We start from the raw sequence: 20,694 nt of genomic DNA, 5'->3' as shown, positions 1-20,694 counted from the left end.
GTTTAGTTTTATATTGTCTTCGAACCATGTTTTGTAAAAGCATGAGAATCAATCTTTCTTTCCTTCTTCCCTCTCTTCTCTTCCTCCCATGATGTTTAAAGCCAGGAACCATGCTAAGTCCTCCGGACTGTGGTTGAATGAGACAGGCACTAGCTCTGGCTTTATGGAATACATGTCTAGTGAGCATGGAGGACAGGGATGGGGAACCTTTTTTCTGCCGAGGGCCATTTGGATATTGGTAACATCAGTCCCAGGCCACGCAAAATTATCAATAATTAGCCTGCTATATTTGGCCAAACATTTAACTAACTCATCCCTAATGTCTTTGTAGGGCCAGGCCAAATGGTTTAGTGGGTCTTGTATGTCCATAAGCTGGACGTTCCCCACCCTGATGTAGGACATTACATTCAACAAATAATTAATCTGCACGTGTGATTAATTCGTTAGAATTGTGCTAAGTTCTGAGGAGAAGAAAGACCTGAACACAGACTCTTTTGTTTTATGGCCTCCGAAAAGGTCGCTATTATTAGCCCATTATGTCGCTCCAGAAATAGGCACAGAGAGTTCAAGACTCAAAGTCACACAGCTAGTATGTGGTGGGACCAGGGTGTGATCCCAACACACTGAGAAGTCAAATTTCCAGCTTATGGGAACACATTAGGGGCCTGGTCTGACAGAAGGGTTGGAAAGAATTTTCAAGGCAGTAACATCTCTGATGGTGTACAATGCCTACTGGACAAGAATCTCCCCCCCCCCCCTCCTCCTCCTCCCCCTTCCCTTCCGCCTTCTCCTCCTCCTGCTCTTCTTTTCACAGTGCTAATTGAAAAGTAAGTCTGAGGATTTCTACGCATTCCTAGAGTTTTGTCCAGACTCTCCCCTTTCAAACGAGCTTTTAGCCTGTGCTTTGTGTCTTTCACCATGAGCTCACCTACAGCCTCCTTCAAAAGCCTCCACTTCAGAGCATCAAGGCACATGCATCCTCCTTCCCCTCCAAGAGTCTGCACTGTGGCCTTCCAGCTTCACGGTATTTGGGATGATTAATCACTTTTAAATATGAAAAAAATTAACATGTCTGAGGCATTCTTCTCCGCTGTCAAACGTTTCGCTATAACTTAGATCCAGAAGGTCTCCTTTTCCCAGGGATTCCGAGGCAATACATTTTCTGTTGAAAATCCAACGGCAGAAATCCCATCCAGAAGCCCCAAGCAATATATCTTAACATCTTAATTTCATTTAGGAGGAATGCCGTGATTGATCATGCATCATCCTGAGATTGAGCGAACTATCTGGAGGATTCCAATCTATTGCTTCTATCCGACTGATGGGATATTCACATGTCTTCTGGCTGCAGGAGGCCTTTGGGGTCCAAGCTGTCTTTGAAGGAGTGGGATGCTAAAGAGATTACTGAGGGAGGGTCTGCCTTTACCGGCAAAGTGTAACGCCAAGGCTTGGCTTGCTCAGAATCAGAGCCTCCCCCGGCGATGACCAGGAGGTCTGCTGCCGGGTTACCCCCATGCCTCCATCCCTGCGCATGGAACCTCGCGCTCCTGCCCTCACCTTTTCACAGGTAGCCTGTGGAGGCCTGGGAAAAACCTTGACATGAAATCTACTTGGCTCCTCCTCCAGGAGAGTTCTACCTTGTTTCCCCAAAAATAAGACAGTGCCTTATATTAATTTTTTCTCCCAAAGTTGCGCTAGGTCGTATTTTCAGGGGATGTCTTATCTTTCCATGTGCTAGGTCTTATTTTCGGAGGATGTCTTATTTTCGGGGAAACACGGTAGTTAGCCTAAAGCTGTGCTGTAAAAAAGCAAATTGTACTGCGGTATGCACACAATGACACCTTCCCGGGTCAGGTGGTCAGGCCATAGGCATTCTGGCTGCCATCTTGGTTTCCATACAGGACATTATGATAACCTCTTCTTGTTGGGAAGGGTTGCTTGCTCAGCAGCATAACTGGCCCGAATGATACAGAATAAGATTCTTGGAGTGCCTATGGTACCACTGCTCTTGTGAGAGACGTGTGGGTGGAAGCAGGCAGCAAACACATAGTCCTCAAACCCAAGTGTCTATCTCCTAATGGTAGATCCCAGTTAAGTACCTAGTCTGTGTGTTACATAGTTAGATTTCAAGAAACACTCACAGAGGAAGATGCCTCTCAAATGGCAACCAATCTCTGCAAACATGCACAGAGTTTCCTCAAAAAGCCGGCTGACTAATGGATCACCTTAACAGGACACAATGATGTCCCCTCCCAAGAGTGGGGACTTGGAGAAAAGCAGAGGTCATTTCTAAGGGAATCCAAGGCCAGTCACACTGGCCCAGTGCTAAAAAGCAGGCTTGCCCTCTGGACTGGGTTTACATGTAAATTCCATGCTGCAGTCTGTACTTGTTGGTCTGCAGGAAGCACAGGGCCCTTCAGTTCTATCTCCAGCTCCTGCTTAGGGATATAAGCGAACTCGGTAATGTTCATGGGGAATGGTGGGCTCTACCTGTAACTGAGGGAGTAGCTATGGGCTGTCAGGTGGACCCACTCTCCCATCTGTTAGGACCGTGGTTGGCAAACTGCAGCTCGAGAGCCACATTCGGCTCTTTGGCCCCTTGAGTGTGGCTCTTCCACAAAATACTACGACCTGGAGGAGTCTATTTTGAAGAAGTGGCCTTAGAAGAAGTTTAAGTTTAAAAATTTGGCTCTCAAAAGAAATGTCAATCGTTGTACTGTTGATATTTGGCTCTGTTGACTAATGAGTTTGCCGACCATAGTGAGGTTCCTAGCTATCACCAATGCTTCCAACTCAGGTGTGGAGGCGCCCTCAGAGGAAATGCTTGTGCTTCTTTTGTCAGTGGTCACTTTGGAGATTAAAGAGGGGAAAACACATTTTCATAATTCATAATTCATAACTGACTGGAAGTTTCCCTATTAGATCCCGAAGGCCTGGCAGGGGGCTAGCTTAACTCTTCTAAGATGGACCTGGCCTCCAGGACTTAGGACTAGGAAATGCCTCGAGGAAGAACTGGGCCAGAGATCAAGGAGCTAGGGCATGACAAAGTGGCCACCTGAGGCATGCTATCAGTAGGTTCCTGACGCCCCCTGGGAGTCACTTCACAAGCCAGGAGGACTGCCTATTTCTCTAGCAGTCACCACGTGACCAAGCATGCACCAGGGTTTCGGCTTTGCAGCAGAGGACGTCCTCAGAATCCAGCCCCCTCTGATTTTTCCCCTCCTGTTAGAGTTAAAACACACACACACACACACCCCACCCAGAGTGGTTACGTATCCTACCCAAAGACGCATCTAAACTAGCAGAAGCTAAACCAGGTCAGAGGCAGTTCAGTTGTTCCATTTAAAGAAGTGTAGGGATGAGAAAGGACTGTCCCAAGGTCACTGAGGTAAGAGGTGACCAGTGTAAGGATGGGGCCATTCCTTACCTTGACCCAGTGAGCTTCCTGGCCATGGCCCTGGGCTGCATTTCCAGACTCTTCCAAACCAGGGCTCTCACTGGGATGGGGGCGGGGTTTCTGGAAGAACTCTCATGGATTGGCAGAAGCTTCTATTTCCCTGGATCAGTGGCCAGTGCTGCCCAGACCCTCTGGGAGCAAGGCTATCAGAAATCAGCAGAGAGAGGTCAAGGGCACCTCACTCCTAGGCCTGGGGAAGACTCGCTGGCATGGGAGGGGGCAGCTGGGACTCAGACCCAGGACTCCCTACCTCTCACCATGGCAGGGAGCCAGCTCCAGCCTGCAGCCCAGCTGGGTGGAAGTCCAAATTTAGGCACCACCTGACTTCTGCACTTGCTCAGGCGACTCCATTCCTGGACCCTTAGAGTCACCCAAGGATGGATGGGAGGGATGATGTTGCCCACCTGCGAGGGCTGCCGGGAGACAGGGACTGACAGGAGCTCTGCACGTGAACACCCATCACTTCCCCACTCCCGGGTGGGTGAGCTCCGGTAAATCATTTAACCTCTGAGCTTCATTTCATCTACAAGGAGAGGGTAATGTGCTAACCTGTCCGGGAGGCGGAGAAGATAAACTACAGTGAGCTGAGCCTGTAAAGCAGAGCAGCACAAACACAGGAACATGCAATAGGTGTTCAATGACCATAGTTTTTATCACTCCTTCTCTACAGTAGCCCAGCCAGAGTGGGGCATCAGGACCGGCTTGGTCCAGAGTGCAGAAAGCACCAGCCTCAGGTCTTAAGAGAGCACATCTCAGGGGCCTGGAAGGAAAAGAGGCAAAAGAACCCACACCTTCCCCCCCCTCAAAACTGCAAATTCCATGCGTCTGACCCGCGGCGCGTCCGGCAGCCGGCCACCTTGGCAGCCTCCCCTCTCTCTCTGGGCCCTTCCTGTTGGCATGGCCCACCCGCCTCACAAAGCCCCAGCCGGGGCTTTTCACGGCTCCAGCTGTTAGATAAACTTTCAAGGATATTTCTGTGGCAGGTACAAACCTGGACAGGAAGCCTCCGGAAGAAATCCTAAATTAATTATATGTCAACATTTAAGCCACAAGAAGGAGCAGTTGTCATAAATTTTGGGGAGGTTAGAATCCAATTTTAGTTGTAAATGTGAGCGAGCTCACTGACTCACTTGTGAGCGGTGCCAACAAAATGATATATTTTACATTCTTTCACAGCTTGTTTTGGCAAAACACAATGAAAAAAAGGGGGGGGGGGATTACCGTTTTTTTTTTTATTCTTCAGTGGGCCAAAATTCAATCATGCAAAAGAGCTACACACACATACATGCCAAAGCAGAAGAAGTTAGCTCAGTTTACCCACTCTCCCCATTGCCATCCGTCTTGATTGAGAAGGCGGGGGTTGGGGGAGAGGGGGCTGAAAACTCAACAGGAAGCCACAGGTCTGCAGTCCCTTTCAGCATGGCCCAAGGCTGGGAGCTGCTGACATTGACAGCAAAGCAAGACGGCCTCAGGCTGCCCTCCGGGTTTACCTCAGCCCTGACCAAACCCTGGCATAGCAACAGTCCTCCTGGAGCACACGCCCTGAGCGCTGGTTCCCAGTTGGATTTGGTGGCAGGTGTCACTGACAGAAAGGCAGAAAAAAATCTTCAATTTTCACAAAATTAGGAAGGCAGCTAAGCTCCCGTTATCCCTTTTGCTTTCTGCTTACTTTCTTTTTATCCAATCAATTATTCAATTCAAAAAGCACTCATTTTTGCTGGCCATGAGCTGGGACTGTGAGGGGAGTAGGATACAGACCCCGATCTTAAAGTGCGGCAGCCAAGTCAGCGCCATGGAGGGGCAGAGAGACAGCTGCCACTCAGCGATGTGTGAATACCACGGGTGGGTGGGAAGGCAGAACAGGGAGCCGGGCACCTGCTCATGTGTCAGTGAGGCTCAGCAAGGACTCCTCCCAGGAGCTGCCTTCTGGGCTGAGAAGTGAGGAATAGGAGGGGTTAGTAGAGGAAGAGGGGAGGGAAGAGCTTTCTGACCAGAGGAGCAGCTGATGTAAAGGCCTGAAACATTCAGAACCAGAGCAAGGCCTCCTCAGCGAGCTGCCAGCGAGGAGGGCGGCTGAGTGCAGAATGTGAACAGGGAAATGGTAGCCACGGGGCAACGGGAAGCGAAGCCTGGCCACACGGGACTTTGTGGCTACATGGAGGAGACTGGATGCTTCCCTGAGGCGGTGGGATAGCACCAAAGAGGAGTGATGAGACCACAGTGATTGGAGCAACACGGAGGCTGGACGGAGGCAGTTGAGGCTGTGGGGCCGTGCATAACCTTACCTCACGGGACAGACAACCCATGGGTGGGATGTAGGTTGAAATGTATCCCCTACAAAGATATACTCAAGCCCTAATGCCTAGTCCCCGTGAATGTGTCCTTATTTGGAAAGTTTTTACAGATATAATCAAATTAAGATGAGGTTATACTGGATTAGGTTGGACAGTGACCCATGTCCATGTAGGAAGAGGGAAACTTGGACGCAGGGAGAATGCCATGTGGCAGTGGAGGCAGAGATTGGAGTGGTACCTCACAAGTCACGGAACACCAGGGGTTACTGACAACCTAGGAGCTAGGAAGAGGCAAGGAAGGATCCCTCCTAGGGCCTGGAAGAGAGGATGGCCCTGCTGATGCCTTCATTCTGGACTTCTGGACAGCAGGACGATGGGGAATGCATCACTGATGTCTTAAGCCACCCCGTCCATGGCACGTTGTTACAGTAGCCCCAGTGAGGAGGCAGGGTGGGCTGCTGTGTCACCACTCCCAACCCTCACCCCACAACAACGACACAAGCTGCCTGTTCGCTGACACAGCGGGGTCATCTGAGATCAAGGAGCATCGCCACTAGACTCTGGCTCCCTGGGACCCACCTGGTTGAGCAACCACTGCTCATGGGCCTCTCCCAAGGGTGGCCAAGCGTGAGAGCTAGCCCCAGAAGTCAATATTTGTCCACAGGCAACAGTTGTGTTTGCATTATGGAAGCCCCAACAGGTTGTTTTTGTTTTCCAGAAATTTCCATCTGTGTGGTCTTCAAGCCATGGAGAGACCTTGTCCTGAGGAGACCCCTGAAGATGAGCCAGGAGGAACGCAAGTCCCAAGCAGTAAGCAGGTTCTGGCAGGCAGCAGGTCAGGAAGTGTGGGGACTGGCCCCAGGGCCGCGAGCTTCGGGGGGCCTTGCAGACAATCCCTCCGCTTGTGCTGCTGGTGGGCTGGACTTCCGCATGCAGCTCAGCTGAGCCTCTCGGCCGGCCCTCGTGCTGACCCGCTGCTCCCAGCTGGAAGCACTAATGTCATCCGCTTCCTGGGGACACCGGCTGACACAGCTGATGGGACTGAGGGCCAGCAGACGCACACACGGCCCCACGGCCCCTGCCGCCCTGGTTCTGCCTGAGGGGGATGGGGGCTCGGAAGGCACCTGCAGGGTCACTCGGTGCCTGGCACAGCGCCTGGCATGAGGAGGGGCTCACTACACCAACAAGTAAATGAATGAGGACCATGGGCTGTTTACTCCAACTGAACTGAGTTCAATCCTGGTCTGGCTCACGGGTAGCTGTGCAACCCTGAACAAGGGATTGTATGTTTCTGGGCCTCAACTGCCTCACCTGTGAGATGGAGATGTTAAAAATATAGAGGTACTGGGAGGGTTAAATGAGATTATACACACACGTGCTTAGTGGAATGCCTGACAGAAATCGGTGCTTAATGGATACTAGCCATCATGATTGTCATTATGTTTCTTCATTGAATCATGTACCAATATAACAGAAGTGCCGATATTTGCCAGTTCGAGACGCAAAGGGTGGGGGAGAGAAGAAACGGGGCAGGAATCCTCATAAGAACTGTTTGCAAACTCCCTCTATTGCCTTGACCATCGCTGGCTGTTGTGACAACTCTATGACATAGGTCAAGGCTGTCACCTCCACTTCCTGTAAGAGAATCTGAAGTTCCCGGCAATGAACTCAGGCAAATGCTTCCTAGTGATGTGGAAAACAAGACCCAAACGCAGTCTTCCCATCACATCCAGACAGAGCACAGAGGCTCAAGGACTCTTTCCTGAATGAATGAATGAATGAATGAGACCCAATTTCAAAATGACCTTCAGGAATAGGCAGGGGCACAAGGGCTGAGGAAGCTAAGATGGAAGCACCCGGAGACCTTGGGCACCCTTTCCTGTGTGGGTTTGTGCAAGTCAGCACCCTTCTCTGACCCCTGTCCGGAAATCTCATGGAGTTCTCAAACCCTAGGAGAAGTGATAAAGAGGAACCAGAAGTCACTGACTAGCAGTCATTTAGTTTCTGGAGCCTCAGTTTCCCCATCTGCCCATGGATGAGCACACAGGTTTGCTCTGAGGCTCCACCGTGATCTGTACATAAAAGGGCTCTGCTCTACCAGCAGGGCTGATATTAAAAAGGATGAAGCAAAATATGATGGCAGGTTGGAAAAGAAAAGCGGAAGGAAATGGCCCAAGATAAGAATGCATTAATATTAACCAACAGGTTTCCTCAGAACAGAAAGCAATGAAACAATAATTTTAGGGAAACAAAACCCAGCCTTGGGAACGCCTGCCAGAGGGAGCGGAAATGAAGGCACAACCAAGTGGCCCTTGGCTTACCTATCTGGAAAACACAAGATAAAAAAGATTCTTTGTAAACCAATATTTGTAAAAGCCCCACTGGGCTTTTTGCCTGCACAGACTGCCTATTATCTTGGCAAAGGATGAAAACAAGTGACTTCTTATTTAAAACAAGCATGAGGCAAATTCAGGTAATGGTTATTGCACCATCATGAGCTACCATTTACTGAACACCTACTATGTGCTGGGCACTGTGCCAGGAGCTGTGAAATTATTTGGGAAATTATTTTAGCATTCTTACAAGTCAATCAGACATATAGTCATATGTTTTTATAAATTTGTTGAACAGCTATTTCTTAACATGTTCAGTATGTACCGAATATGGCACTGTTTGGTTCACATATGATGATAAACAAGGTGTGGTCCCTTTATGTAAGTCAAGATTTCTCAATGGCAGAAGTTCTCTAATTCTGGGGCCAATACTTCTTCTTTTTTCTTTTTTTTTTAAATATATTTTATTGATTTTTTTACAGAGAGGAAGAGAGAGGGACAGAGAGTTAGAAACATCGATGAGAGAGAATCATCGATCAGCTGCCTCTTGCACACCTCCTACTGGGGATGTGCCCACAACCAAGGTGCATGCCCTTGACCGGAATTCAACCTTGGACCTTTCAGTCTGCAGGCTGACACTCTATCCACTGAGCCAAACCAGTTTTGGCGCCAATACTTCTTTGTTTGATAATTCTTTGTCATGAGGGAGTGTGCTGTGAATTGTAGAAGGCTTAGCAGCATCCCTGGCCTCTACCCACATGGATACCAGTAGCATCCTAGTTTGATGACCGAAATTGCCTCCAGACCTGGCCCCCTCCCGGGGTATGGGAGTGGGGGGACAGTTCCTAGTTGAGAACCACTGCCTTAACTAAAAAGATGCAGGAAGTGAATCTCAGAGAGGCAAAGTCCCAGGCTGCCCCACTAGAAGAGCGTCATAGCAAAGGCAGAGCCAGAGCTGAGTTTTGGCAGGAACATGACTTTGTCTCTGCATGCAGAGATGGGGAGATGGGCATTCCCAGGCCAGAACCACCGTGATCTTTCTTATTTACTATCGGTGCATGTCCACCCTTCAGCTCTACCTGTGCATTCGTTGGCTTTTTCTTTCCCTATCTGCTAGATCACATCACAAACATTTAATTCTTCCACTTTGGAGAAAACTCTAGGTAACCCACATTCTCCATCCAAGACATCCTTGAGTACTGCCAGGAACATAGATCAGTTCTCCAGGGAGCCCCCTGGATGGCCCTTTGGAACACAGTGCATGCTAGATTCCTTAAACAGTAACCCAGTGGGGGTGTGCAGAGAGTCGTAGAGAATTTTCAGACTTCAAAGTTTGTGTCTCTGTTCCAAGAGTAGCCTAACCTTTGCAAAGGTTACTCAGCAAATACATGCGAGTTAAGAATTCCCTGGGAGAATGTCTGCCAGGATTCTAAGCCTACATTCATATCTAATTTATAATCTCCCTGGAAAAAAAATGGGTTCCTTTTACAAGGAGCTCACATTACTCCTGGTCTGGCATGGTGCAGAGGAGTGACAGGTGCAATTTATGTGAATAATCACTGCAATCAGCCTTGCTTAAGAAGCAACCAGGGACTTATTTCCAGAGAGAGAGCAACACAACAGTCAACCGTCGCTCTCCAGAATGCTTCCAAGGCTACTGGTCATAACTGGCCCAGTTTAAGGCAACCTTCGGAGAGCGGTCGCCAACTGGTGGACCAAGGACCACTGGTGGTCCGCGAGGTTTGAAAGGCTGGCGACCGCTGGTTCAGAGGACTCAGCAGAAGTAACGCAGCTGTCTATTGAGATCTCGGATCCCTAGCCTGGGAGAGTAGCATTCTAGTTCCAACCTTTCCATGAACTCATCATGTCACTTTGGCACAAGACTTCCCCCTTCACTGAGCCTCGATTTCCTCATCTGTAAAGTGAGGTCACTGGACCAGATGAGAACAAAAGATTTGTCTTGGCTTTAAGCATTTCACCATTTCCCACTGATTTGCCAGAAGTGTCCCTCTTCTCCATGGCAGTTGTGGCCTATAGCCTGGGAGTTCCTCGGGGGAAGGACTATGGAGATGATGACATTGATAATAATATCTCAGGGCAGACATTCCTTGAATGAATGACTCAGCAGCCAATGTGTGTGGGAGTGGTTTTCCTGCAATTTGAGAACGGAGCTGCTGCCTCTGCCATCTTATTTGATCCCAAACCAAGGATAACTTACTCTGGGGCACGAGGATTTACAGGTTTGCGAAAACCATCGTGTGGACCGGGGGTTGGCAAGTTAGTAAAGGGTCAGAGAGCATATACTTTAGGCTTTGTGGGTCTTATGGTCTCTGTCACAACTAACTCTCTTCTGCAATTGTGGCATGAAGGCAGCCCTAGACAGTAAGTAAATGAATGGGTGTGGCTGTGAGCCAATAAAACAAAAATAGGTGGCAGGCTGGATTTGGCCATGCTGTCCTCGACTGGTCCCCGTGTGTGGCCAAAGCCTCTGACATGTGTCCTCTCCATCTCGATCGGCCCTTGGTGCCCTGGGAGTGGAGCACAGCACAGCCATCTCCTGAAATATCTGCAATAATAACAGCCTCCTCGCTCCCTCCGTTCACCTCCCTGTGCTCCAAGCTACCAGCATCTCCTTACAAGAGCCCAAGATGACTGGCATCAAAAGCCACCCTGTCTCCCTGCATTAGGCTGGGGCCTCGAGAGCAGGGCAGTGAGATGGAAAGGATGGGTAGAAGGGAGCACCCATGCTTGGCTTATCTTCCCTAGAAAATCAGACCCCAGTGTTATTAAAGGAGTGATGATACCCAGTTACTGCAGGCAGAGGTTGCAGGTGGGGTGGGCTCTGCTCCCGCCAGGACACCTTTCTAGCTCACATGTGAGCAGAGTTTGGATTCTAATGGGACTCCAAAGGGATAGTTTGATTGTGAGGTCATCACATGGGGCTCCAGAGCCCAGGTGACCTTTGAAGTCTGCTCAGGGAACCTCAGTATGTTGCATTTCTGAGTTGATTCCCTGCTCTGATTTTTTCCAAGTCTCTTTGCCCTTGCATTCCTTTGACTAGATTTTCGCCTCGATAGAGAGGCACTGGTGAGGGGAGGGCAGCCAGGGAGGGAACCGGAGGAAAGGCCTGACTGTAAGTGCATAATCCACCCTGGGGGCCGTGGCCTGCTACTCCTTGGGCTAGACGTGCTAGCCAGGGTATCTTTTTTTTTTTTAAATATATATTTTATTGATTTTTTTACAGAGAGGAAGGGAGAGGTATACAGAGCTAGAAACGTCGATGAGAGAGAATCATAGACCAGCTGCCTCCTGCACCCCCCCCCCCACCCCAGCGGGGATGTGCCCGCAACCAATGTACATGCCCTTGACCGGAATCGAACCTGGGACCCTTCAGTCCACAGACCGACGCTCTATCCACTAAGCCAAACTGGTTTCGGCATAGCCTGGGTATCTTTAAGGAGCACTGACTCTCCAGAATGCAAGACTCCCATCGCTTACCAACACAATTTGGAATTAATTGATACAACCCTCGAGTTGCAAGCAGGAAGCCCTGCCAAAGCAAGCACAGTGTTTCCCATCTTGTAAAGCAGCCACCGGGAGTAGCTTCTAGGGAAAGGAAGCCAATCCCTCCACATGACAAGCCACCCCTCCCTTGCCCCTTGAACATGAATGTGTTTGCTCAGCCCACGGCCTGCCCCTCATGTGCATTCGCGTCGCTGCTGCCATTTTTCATAGTAATGACTCTCCACTTCCTGCGAGCAGAATGTCAGAGCGCGGCGAGGTCCCCAAAGATGCTCGGTTCCCTTTAAGAAGATGATAAAGGGGGGCCTGGCGTATAACCACACGCACAAATCACCCACGCTCACGATCTAGTCGGGAAAGGAGGTAATTCTCCCCCTGATTTCAACCTGCTGACGGGAACACTCAGCCAGGCCCCCGCTTCCCGCTCGGGGATAGAAACCGCTTCCCCTGCCTTTCCTAGAAAGCCGGGCTTTCCCGAGCCACCGGCCACACAGGACACAATGGCCCTCTTCTCTCTTTCTCCGGCACCAACGCATTGAAAGAGTCTTAAGGCACAAAGCAAACCTGCGGGGCTCCGCTCACTTGTTGAATGAGAGGCTTGGAAATTTCACAGTCATTAAACAAGCTTGTAAAAGGGTTGGCAAATAAAGCACAGGGCACTGTCCTCCGGCTGCAGCCTCTGCATGCTGATGCCCCATATGTATCCAGGGCTGCTTCAGCCCAAGAACCCTGGGCCATTCCGGAGCTCTGCTTGGGCCCAGACCCCTCCACGGCAGCTCTTGATCTCTATGGGGTTAAAAGACAGTTGGGGCCATTGCAAAGTAACTGTGACTTCCGGGAGCTGCCACATGAATGGAAGGACCACAGGGCTAGTGTCTGGTCATTCCTGGACCTGTGTCCCTGTCCCAGCTTCAACATGAACACATAGGGCAGCCGGGGTTAAATTGCTCAACTCTTTAATGTGTTGATCCGGGTGGGCCCCTCCAGCTGTCCTGGTCACTCCTTCCGACTCAAGGACCAACCCAATATCATTACTTTCCCTTTATCATGACAGACATCAACTGCAATAGGGTGTCCTCTTATGTCCTAGACATGAGCTAGTGCTGAGGGTAGAAGTCAGTAAGACCCATCCCTGCCCTCAAACAGACAAGCCAACAAACCTCTCTGTCTACTCTTTCAAGTGTGATAACGACGATGATGCTTACACTGAGCACAAACCAAACGCCAAGAACTCATCAGCTCTCCCCAGGTTCCTTTTAGAATGTGCTCTTCTCATCCTACTTTGAGATATTGGACCAAGGACCTAACAGGTCCAGACACAGGGTCACACAGGGGTTGAGTGATGGAGCCAGGACCCAACTCGGCCTGCCTGTGGGTCCCTCCCGAGCTGCACTTCCTCCTCAGGGACACAGAAGTGGTGTGCGTGCCCTCCTCTCCTGAGGGTGCTCTCAGGTCACCACTGCACCTTTGCATTCATTCCAGAACATTTTACTGAACCCCCACAGGTGCCAGGTGCTGAGGTTATGGGGGCCCTGCTCTCACAGGGCTCACCATGGAGCAGGAAAGACGCCGCACACACACACCTGACACCTTTCTTCCCAGCGCAGAGGATTGGCTAGTATGGTCAAGGTTGGAAGGAAGGCCTGTTTTCCCAAAGTGCATTTCTCACCTGATAGGGGGACTTTCTTGGTCCACAAAAGATGTGCCCATCAGGGGACAGAGTGAAGTCTGGCAGGAGAGTCACAGACCGAAGTGGGCCGGCCTCCTAGGCATGGAGGCTGAGGCGATGGTCAAGCAGCGCCTCCAGGGATTCTGCAAGCCCAGGTGAGGGGCGGGGCTGAGGGGGAAGCACAGGACCGGAGATTCTAACCAGGCTCAGGACTCCTCAGATGTCCTCCATCCCCCCTCTTTGTCCTTACTCATAAGGGCAGTGTTCATGGGAGTCCTATTAGGAACCACACTGGTCCAGTGCCCTGGGCCAGGCATCAGGCTGAGCACAGCTGTGTATTTTGATACTTAACCCTCATCACCACCCCTTTTGGTGGGTGACCATATTCCCATCCCAATCCCGATCCTACTCTCTGTATGTGTGTTATCAAGAGAGGGCAAAGGAACCAAAGAGTGAAAGATAGGCGGTAAGGCGAGAAGTTGGGGGAGAGGGGAATAGAGAGGAGACCCAGAGGCAGTTTCCACCCTTTGCCTGGTGTGCAGAGCAGCTAACAATACAAAGAAGTGTGTGACCCTCTTGGGAGGAGGTGTGTCTCAGGACCTGGTCCTGCTTACCCTGGATGCTCATTTGCCCAAATTCCCTCCAGGACAGCTCTGAATTGTCTCTCTTCTATGTTTTGAGGTTCCTTTTTACAATTTCCTAGGAACTAAAAGTTCTGTATGATTTTGTTAATGTACAGAAGGTGAAACCCTGAGAGGGTAGGTCACCCAGTGGGTGAGTAGTGGTGCAGTGAGCTGGTCAAGAATATGGCCTTGCCCTGGCCGGCGTGGCTCAGTTGGTCAGGCATCTTCCATGCGCCAAAAGGTGGCTGGTTCAATTCCTTATCAGGGCATATGCGTAGTAGGGGGTGTACAGGAGGCAGCCAATTGATGCTCTAATCTCACATTGATGTTTCTCTCTCTTCCTCTCCCTTTCTCTCTCAAAATCAATAAAAACATTTGTTTAAAAAAGAATTAGCCTCTATAAGCAATGGCACTGGGTTTGAACCCCAGCTCTGCCACTTTCCAGGTGCCTTAGGCAAATTACACTGTCAAAGCCCAATTTCTTCCTCCTCTGTACCTAGAGAGGATGCACTGGGTTGGTGGGAGGATTTGCTGAAAACCTGAACTAGAGAACTTATCACAGAACCTGGCACAAAGTCATAGCTCAACAGACAGTAGCAACTACTATTTCTAGTCTCAATCAAATGCTCACTCTTTTCTTAGAGTCAGGCTACAACCTTAGGTTAGTGCCAAGCAATGACGTGAGGTCCCCAGTCCTTTGAGAACCAGGACTCAAACGGAATAGTGTGGCCCCCAAGGCTTTGGAGAGAAAACAGTTGGACATCATGGTCAGGGGAAGACATAAGAGTGAAAATGTGCACGTCCCCAAGGAAGCTAGCGACTGCTGTCCAGCCTCTGAGTCAGCCTGGGGGACGCGTGGCTGTAACTCACCCCAGCGCTTTGAGAATGTAGCTTCATCGTGGGTGATGTTGGCACATGAATGGGGCTGCCCACACCCTCTCCAGGCCCATGACCGGGGAAAGGGTTGGGACCATCTCCCCCATCCCACAGCCTCTCCATCCCCTGTTATTAAAACAATAGCTTAAAGCCCCAAATTCCAATCCATTGTCCCCAGCGTGGCCAGAGTGAACTTACTAAAACGTGAGAGCCATGAAGCCCTCTCTTGTATTATATAAGAGCCTGTAGCAATACCCACTGTTCTTAGGAGAAATTGTTCTGAGGCCAATTCACCCACTTCCTTCCCCTTTCAGCTGCCTCCTCTCTGCTCTGGCCTCTTCTTTCCTTAGCACCTGACAGGCTACCACTCACCCTCCAGGTCTCAGGGTAGACAGTGGCTCCTCCTCCTGAGTCCCTGGTCTGAGCCAGGTGATCCTCACCCCTACTCCCAAGGCCCCCGTCCCCTCCTCCCCCTTCCTGGCACTTCCCACATGTATCTGCCTGGTCTTCCCAGCCCCACTGAGAGCTCTTGGAGACAGGGACCCGATCTGCACAGCCCACCACTGCATCCTAGCACTGTGCGCAATGCACAGATGTGCTCACTAAATATTTGTTGATTGACTAAGCTGCCTTGTTGTAGGGTTTGGGGTAAGGTCTTATGGAATCCAAATGTATCAGTCTTTGTCTGAGGCGCTGAAGTCATAAATGGACATATTGTGAAATATAGAAAGTGCAAGAAGTTTATGCTAGTAGGAATGAATCTGAGCCTCCTGCCTCCCGTGAAGGGGCCACAAGGGTGTGGGCAATGGCTGGAGGGGGAGCCCCCTACTCTCCAGAGTCCGCAGGCCCTCCATTGCTCCGGCAGCTGCTGCTGGCTCCCGCCCCTTCTGCCTAGTGCCTCAGCCCTACCGGAAGGGACTGTGAAACCTCAAGCTTTTTGCCTTGAAATTAGAGGCATCTAAACCTGTAGCTTAAGAACTTTTGCCACATGTAATTATTGACCTGAGACATCAGTCACCTTCAAAAATTCTGCGCTGACAGAGGGCAAAAGAAAAGCGTCTAGAATATCAAAAGGTAAAGCAAGGGTCCAGATTAAAAAGGGAGATGCTAGCATGGCGTTTCCCCAGCCCTAGCCTTTAATTGACTCCAGTCTCTGGGAGCACCTCGGCCTCCTTTGTCAGCATGCTGGGAGGTAGGCTCCCCACGGGGAAGTCGCTGCAGACCTGTGCGCCGGCAGTCACATGTCCCCGAGGAATCTCCCCTCCCTGCCATGCCGGTGCCACCAGCAATCAACGTCTAGAGTGACATGCGCTGGAAGAATGCTTGGAGAGGCTGGGACAGGTTTGGAGCGTGGAGGTGGAGGGCAGTTTCGCTGAGGAGCGGTATCAGAGGGTGAAATGCCAGTCCCGAGACCCCTTGAAGTCTGGGCCGAGGGGAGGTGCGGGTTAGACTGCATTTGTCATTCAAAGGTCAGTTGAGCAGACTTCCTAGTTGGCTCATTCCTTCAGGCTCTGGCTTACCAGTCTGTGACGTGATTTTAGAGACCATCATTTTAGAGCAGAGGCATATTTTACATAGAACGAGGGCCCTTCCTCTCACACAGGCTGCACCTGCAGTTGGGTGAGCCTCCAGTTCAATAGGGATGCAGGTTCGGACTCTTTCAGAGCTCAAAAGAATTAGAAAGACAAAGCAGAGTACTTCCCACAGAAAGCCTTAGAGACCTAAATCCTGATGCTTCTGAAGGAGAACACAGGCTGTGGGGACAGACTTCACCATCTCTTTCTCTTTCACCATCTCTTTCACATTTTACTTTTCTACAAAGGAGCGCCCCCACTCCAAACAAACCAATGGGCTTTTGAACCTTAAATGCAGCCCTGCCTTTTAGTCTAGCACCATGGTCGGCAAACTGTGGCTCCCGAGCCACATGCGGCTCTTTGGCCCCTTGAGTGGCTCTTCCACAAAATACCACTGCCTGGGTGAGTCTATTTTGAAGAAGTGGCGTTAGAAGAAGTTTAAATTTAAAAAAGTTGGCTCTCAGAAGAAATTTCAATTGTTGTACTGTTGATATTTGGCTCTGTTGACGAATGAGTTTGCCGACCACGGGTCTAGCAGAACACTGCATGTCCCTCTTAAATAGTGGGGGAGCCCTGACACCTTGGGGGTGTCTCTCGGGTAGGTGTGTGGGAGGCAGTAGGGAGGAGATGCCATGTATGACCAGCCTGTCAAATCCTTGGAGTTCATTTAGTATAAAATCAGGTATCCAAAGGAATGCCAAGCAGTGAAATCTAAATCCTAATTAAAATTTGTTTAGTGAACTCAGACAGACCATCATCTCTTTCTCTCTGGGTTTCTGTCCCTAGCTCTTTCTTTTTTCTGAATTCCCTACCAAACCGTGGGACTGCTGGGCAAAACCCAACTCTCCTCCGGTTGCTGGGCTGTGCTTATTAAATGTGGATGAATGTCAATGTCACCCAGCTCATTAATAATTGATTTCCAGCCCTGTCTCTATTTGCAGAGCAGAAGCCACTTACACAGTCTATTATTCCAACTCTGTGTGAGGGTCACGGGGCCAAAGAGGTTCCACCAGGGGTAACCTTTGTTGACAGCAATCACCATGGCAACCCCACACATCTCCAGCCCCAACTCAGATGCCCCAAAAGTTGCGGAGTCCTGCCTCACACTGGGGACGGGGCTGGAGTTTGTGGAACTAAACAGCAATGTGAGCAACTCTGCTGGCAACCTGGGATTTTTCTCTTTCAATTTTTTTATCTTTGTCAAGCACAGTTAACAAACACTTTTGGAAACAGAAAAGGGCATTTTCAGATTTTAAAAAACAAAACCCTGATTTTCTTTCTGTCTCCTCGGGCAAAAAAAAACAACACAAAAAAACAAAAAAAAACAAAGACAAAGTAACCCCCTCTGGCTGCTTTTAGGTCATTTTAAGTCAATGAAACCTATCTAATCCTGGAATAACCGAGTGTTTCTTTTCCACCGACCAAAGGCTGCAAGCTTAGACGGGAAGAATTACTGTTTTGCTTTTAACCGCCTATTAATATTTTGTCCTACCAGCCATGCTTCCTCTATCCCTCTACCTCTTCTTTGAAGATTTCCCCACTAAATTAATGTTTAACAATTAAATGAAGCCAGCGGAGAGTTTTGAAAGATCCACACAATTACGGATTGGGTGGGCAGGCAAAGCCTTTAATTTAAGTGGGAAATGTTTCCCAAATTACGGCCTGAGACCTCACAGCTAATTACATAATTTTCTGCATCTGAAAAAACATAAGCTGAGAAAACGCAAACAGAATCACACTGATAATGAGAGAGAAAAACCTGGAAGTGGGTCCATCTATTATTTTAGAAAACAGAGCTACTAGGCATATTGAGGAAGAGTGAAAGAAAAGCAGCCCAGAGCTAGAACTCCGAGGGGAGGGCGAGATGGGCTATCCATGTCTGTCAAGTTGAGGCAGGGCACCTGACTTAACCAGGATTGTGGCCAAATCCATTGGAGAGATAGTGTGTACTTCATCTACACTTGGACATGTTCCAAGGCACATTTCCATATTTGAGGCTCTAATAAGTCCTGTAATAAAACAACATTTTATTTCATTCAGAATTGGCCACATTGATGTGATTTTCTAAAAAGAACACTTAAGTGATGTTTATTGAGATAAATTAAAGATACTTAAAAATACTTATTTTTAATAAATAATACTGATTTAATACATCCCTGGGAAATTTGTGTGTGTGTGTGTGTGTGTGTGTGTGTGTGTGTGTGTGTATGTTTAAGTAAAATTTTTATGGTTCTGTGGGACCTGTATTTCTCAGAATACACTCTCGGAAACACTGATGGAGGCCCATACCTTATAAATAAAGATACTGAGTCCCAGAAAGAGGAAAGGATTTGCTCAGGTCCCAAGGGCATCTTAGGGGTCTTGGAGGAAGAGGAGGGGGGGTGGCTGCCTTCCCAGCCAGTGCCCTGTGGATTGGCTCTCACCGATGCCTTACCCGAGAGATGAGACTATAGCATCAAGACATAGGCCGGATGGCCTTCAAGTCCATGGTCAGGGAAAGTCAGTGTGCCTTTCTGCAGCATCTTTCAAAGATGGCACTTTAGAAGTGGGGAGGCAGGATGCACTTGGCGTGATGTGCACCTGGGAGACGGGGTGCCATTCATCAGAGGAGGGGCCCCGTGAGCACTCATGCCACTCCCTGCACACTTTTCTCTTCTGCTCTGGCTGGCTCCGTGGGGTAGGAATACTCCAGACAGCGCTAGGCGTGGGTTGGTGCCATTTAAGGCTTATCCTTGCTACAAAATACGAGCGCTGAGGAGGCTGGGGACTTGGGGTAAGAGGTAGCCACCCGGGAGAGGAAAATATAAGAGTTAATGAAAGTGTGGCCTCAGAGGTGCTGTTTGAGCGCAGGACGTGCCTTCTTATCTGAGGGCTTAGATTTCCCATCTGTAAGAGGAGGGAGGTGAAGCCCCATATCTGGAAGGTGCCTCCCAGCTTTAACATTCTTTATCCTATTCTCCTGGGAGTGACACTCAAAGCCACAGTCACACAAAGGCTGTGCCAATGAATGGCTGCTTTTAAAGTCAAAATCCTCTTCTCTGGGAAAGAATCCTCTTTGTTCTTGTAAAGAGCAAGGTCAGTTCAGACCAGCACCCCACAGACCAAATGCTTATGCAAAGCTCACGCTGTTTCTGGGAGGCACCTAGGCCCATCCTGGGAGGGGCTGGCTGCTCCTCGCTCCCCAGGGACTGGGAGAATTCAGATAACAGCTTCTCTTCTTAGAGTCTGGCTCCCACTCCCTACCAAGAAAGCAAGAGGTGCAGATATGCAGAAGCCAATAAATATATACAGAATGATATATCTACAATTTTCCTTGGGAGGGAATTTCAGAAACTCAGATTAGTTAGGTCCCTTGCAAGTTTGGGTTCGGCTCAGGTCTCCCTCCCGACCAAAAGTCCCCGTTCCCGAAATGCTATCTGATAGAAAACAACTTCATTTAGGACATCAAGCGGTGAAGTCATCAACTTTTGAAAAATATCAACCTCCCAGACCACCATCTGTTATGCAAGCCACATGCAATGTACAAGGTTGCTAATTTTTTTGGCCAGAGCTTCAGATTCCATGCTTTTAAAAATTAAGATGACAAACAACTTACTTTTACAGACTTTCCACCAGCCAAAAATACTCCTGCTCTCCCTCAGGTCCCAGCGAAACCACAGCTGGGGTGAGAGTCAGGCCAGGTGCTGGCTGGGGTTTGGACCCTACCTCCCCGCCCATAAGAGCCCTGGTGGGGGGAATCCGAAGGGTAAGCGGTGCCTCTGCATTGTAAAGAAAAGGTAGGCATGGCTATTCCCATTCTTGGTTCTTATCTGGCCTGTGCATCTATTATCTCTGGGAAGAAACATTCACAAGACAGTTTAATGATTCATCAAGGGGAGCTTTCACATCTTTATGTTGCCGTCTCCAACATGAGAATTGGACATTTCTCAGCACATACCATCGACAGAATGCAAGAATTGTGCAGCTAAGTGTCTACACAGAAGGGGTTGTCTCGAAAACCAGACAAAGACTCTCGTTAGATTCCAGATAATAATCCAAGCAGGAATGTTTGTGCCCTGATTTGTTTCACAAACATTGGAAATAGACAGGTCAATGTGCTCATGCGCCAAGCCAATGCTGTTTGAATCAGCCCAGTCCTAAACACAAGAAGTCGAGAGGGTAGTCTTGAGAGACTTTTAACGGTTTCCTCAATGTTTGTGCCAAGTTACCCCTTGCTGAGCACCTACCATTTTGTAGGCATGGTGAAAAGCAATGACAAATACCAACTTTATTCCTCACAGCAATCCTGCTTAAGTCAATACTTTAGAGCCCATCTTATAGTTGGGGAAATTGAGAGTCAGAAAACC

General features: G+C 49.3%; 1 protein-coding gene and 1 long non-coding RNA gene across 18 annotated transcripts in view; one reads left to right on the top strand and one right to left on the bottom strand.

Annotated features, from left to right (window-relative positions):
- Positions 1–20,694, bottom strand: part of ERC2 (ELKS/RAB6-interacting/CAST family member 2) — an 877,102-nt gene that overhangs the window by 13,485 nt on the left and 842,923 nt on the right. The window lies entirely within an intron of this gene.
- The window catches only part of LOC311632181, a 37,384-nt gene that overhangs the window by 1,019 nt on the left and 15,671 nt on the right, over positions 1–20,694 (top strand). Inside the window, exon 2 of the long non-coding RNA XR_014796729.1 lies at positions 6,470–6,586. This is a non-coding gene — a long non-coding RNA (uncharacterized lncRNA). The remainder of the gene's footprint in view (positions 1–6,469; positions 6,587–20,694) is intronic.

Source organism: Pipistrellus hanaki (genome assembly GCF_964339955.1).
Source record: "Pipistrellus hanaki genome assembly, chromosome: 13".
Taxonomy (NCBI): Eukaryota; Metazoa; Chordata; class Mammalia; order Chiroptera; family Vespertilionidae; genus Pipistrellus; species Pipistrellus hanaki.
This window is presented reverse-complemented; position numbering and strand designations above follow the sequence as displayed.